The 3,379-nt window shown below is 41.2% G+C and overlaps 1 protein-coding gene across 1 annotated transcript in view; it reads left to right on the forward strand.

The window, feature by feature from the left end:
• Nucleotides 1-1,935: 1,935 nt before the first annotated feature.
• Nucleotides 1,936-3,379, forward strand: part of REL (REL proto-oncogene, NF-kB subunit) — a 37,529-nt gene continuing 36,085 nt past the window's right edge. The window contains exon 1 of the mRNA XM_085299141.1: nucleotides 1,936-2,344. The gene's annotated coding sequence lies outside the window, so the exon portion shown is untranslated. The remainder of the gene's footprint in view (nucleotides 2,345-3,379) is intronic.

Genomic DNA, 3,379 nt, shown 5'->3' on the forward strand with positions numbered 1-3,379 from the left:
TTTTAACTGCTTCTGCATTAGGCTCTTCCTCAGTGGCATCATGAACCACAAAAGCTATTAACCATTGAAGGGTCCCTCAATATTTAAATAAGAGGTGCTTGAGACTTAAACAACAAAAGATTTCTCTTAAAGGCATAGGGGATTTGAAACTAGTAATCAGGAGCATTTTGGAGGTGTGCGCTCTGATTGGCCGCACCCCCGCCCTTCTCCCTTTTTATTTTTTTTTTTTTTTTTTTTTTTTTTTTTTTTTTGTCCCTCATTCCTCTTACTACAAGAGCCTGATTCTAAAAGTACCTTAGTCAGTGGCTGCTTGGCTGCTTAATCAGGCCAGTGACAAGTGGGTTATCATTGATCTAAGTCAGATAGCTGGGAACAGGAAATAGAGACTTAACAATATGCCTATACCACTTTTCTACTACAGCAGGCTTTATCAGACTTTATTGGGCAATGCCTGTACTAAGCACCACTAAAGATCCATCAGCCTGTCGTTGATAAACACTCTGTCCTTTACTGTAGGAATAGGATTTTTTTTCATTCTTATGTTTTCTTGCTGCCCTGTGACATTCTCTGCTGAAGTGCGAAGATTTGTTTCTTACAGCAGTCTAGGTGTTAACAGTGCTAGTACTGTAGCCAGTGAAAACCAAGAGGGAGGACCTGTCTTTGGGCTTTGATAAATGGAGAAAATATGATGTTAAACAGTTAAAGCAAGTGCTTTAACTGGAAGACGGGAAGTGATGCACTGGATCAAACTGGTCTAAGAATTCTGGTATCTTGCCTCTGGCTATAGCTCAAGCCAGTTGACAAAAGTGATGCGTTTGGCCTTCATTATGCAATGTTATGGAAGGGGAATTCCGTCCTGCCTTCTGCAAAGATCTGCATATGCCTAATGTTAGGGCATGTTCTTATACCTCATGTCAGATGCTGACCAGCTTTCTGTAATTAGCAGTGCTATACTGCAGTTCTCTTTCACATCACTCTCCAGGATAATCCTGGTGCTATAAATCCAGATTGGTGCAGAACACGTTTGTATGCAGAGTAATCATAGGAATAGAAGGATCTATAGACTCTCATGATTTTGAGCAAAGCATCTCTCATTTTGGTTAGGTTTTTGCCTTTCATCTCAGACTTCTCTGTTGCTGTGGAACTTTTCCCCTGATCTAAGAGTGTGAACATGTTTTGCAACAGCCATGCTGGCTTAGACTTAAGATTCATTCAGCCCAATATTGCTGTCTTCCCTGGGCATCTGCTTGCAACTACTTTTGGAGATGCAAAAATGGGCAAGGAAGATGTCTTACCTCCCACTTCCCTTCCTCCAGTCATTTTGCCCAGGGACTTCCTGAGTCAAATCCAGTTGCTGTGTATCCAGATTGTAGGTGCACGAAGCTGTCATGCAGTGAAGCATTTGACGTGGGCGTTTTGGGCTCCTTCCCCCTCCCCCCTCGGATTTATTATAGGCTGTTTTTATTCAGGGGAGGATCAGGGATAGAAATGAGCGGGGTGCATTTTTTCTAACGTCCCCAAAACCTTAATTCTCTCTTAAAAATAGTATCAAGAAGCAGTTTGCACTATAGACACTGGTGTGCATTTGTTAGATATTTCCCCAGTTTCTAAAATACAGTCTTAAGGGTTGTCTTAGGAGCAACCTGTTCCTGCTAGCTGTAAGAATCAAATTCAAAAGAGCTGTAGAAAAAATAGGGAATGCTTACTGATGTTTTAGTCATAACAGATGGTATTTCTACTGCCTGGAATGGTTGCCCTTAATTTCACATTGGTTAGACTATATGCTACAATAGTTTTCCTTTTGAAGAAATGAGTAGACACTTCTGTTTTGAGCCACAGAGTTTCCTGGTGTCTGGGTCTGTGCCTACTCAGCAGAGTCCTAGGCTGGAAGAGTAGATGGGAACCAAGGATCTGAACTTTATTTAAGGAAGCACCTAAATCCTTTCTTCCTGAAAGGCTCTGGTTTACTATCTAACATTTTGCAAACTAGGCTGAAAATATGAAAGTAAAAATGAAGTTCACCTCCAGTCTGTCCATATGGCTTTAGTTACTGCTTGGTTTACATGCAAAACCAAAAMTCTCATCTAAAACTCATCCACCAAAGCTCAGACTCCAGCTCTGGGGTTAATAACATCACAGGGCTTTTCCAGCTGCAGCTAGCTAAGAGGAGTGAATGCAATAGCCTTCCCCTTCCTTTTTCGTAATCCTGTTCAGATCAGTCATGTGATCTGCAAGAATGTGGTATACACTCAAAATGGGAACGTTTCTCCAGCTGTCCAACCTTGCAAATGGAGGCTTTCCAGAACAGTTGTGCCACAGCCAGATGAGTGATTCAAAAGTTAAAGTAAGTGTTAACATTAGGTGTTCATAAAACTAAATGTCGGCATTTGGACACAGGCAGTTAGTGAAGTCCAGGTTGTGTTGCTTTTCCATCTGCTGCTTTTATCATAGAGCAAAAAGCAGCAGGACGCTGAGTGCCTTCCCTGTTAACGTGCCATATCTCTGAGATCTCTTAACCACATCGCTTCAACTGTGAGAGAAAAGCATTCACCTTCACCTCGGCCCCCAACTGATCGATCTGAAGAACATTGCTTTGCTGGTGTATCTTTTGAGGCTTGTGTGTGTATGTGTAGGTAAAATCAAAGTTTGACTAGAATATGATGATAACCTCAACAGCATCATTTACATCAATCAGTGAATCCAAGAAATGAAAGAAATAAAGATGTAGTCCTTATTTCTTGCAGTTCTAGGGTGTTGTGGTTTTGTGCCTTTTGTCRTATTTGACATTGTGATTTTTGTGTAGATGATGGAAAAAATATGCTGTTCTGGTAAGAAACTAACACACAAACAAATGTGTGCTTAGTATCTAGATATAATCATGTAACTGTTCTTCCCTCTAGTCTTCCTAGAGCCAATGTAATAAAAATTTTGATTATCCTGCTGATGACCTGTAGGGTTCCCTCATTTCATATAGTTCTAAAGCTGACACGGGCAAAGCAAATCTGGGTATACTTATGTAATGTWTATTCATGACATGGTGTTTTCCGTAGGATCGTCTGCAGTATCTAGCTCTAAATCAGTAGAGCTTCATGGCTTCACTTTCTGAAATCCATCCTGGTAGTGCATTTAGATGAAAACCTGTGACTACTAACTTAAATAAGGAAAGTTTTGCTTGGGGAAGGGAGAAATAGAACTTCCTCACTTCCTCTAACTGCTAACGTTACGTATCTATAAATGATGATATCTGGGCAAAGCTGGGGTTATGGAGAAAGGTTCCGTCAAGTTGTTGTGGACCCGCAGAGCAGGGAAGAGCAGGAAAAGCAGTAAGCATCTGGCCGTTTCTTCTGCTCCACTACCCTGTTAGCGTATGGATTTGCAG

The sequence above is a fragment of the Rhea americana genome, unplaced genomic scaffold (genome assembly GCF_003343005.1).
Source record: "Rhea americana isolate MKP2758 unplaced genomic scaffold, rheAme1 scaffold_146, whole genome shotgun sequence".
Taxonomy (NCBI): Eukaryota; Metazoa; Chordata; class Aves; order Rheiformes; family Rheidae; genus Rhea; species Rhea americana.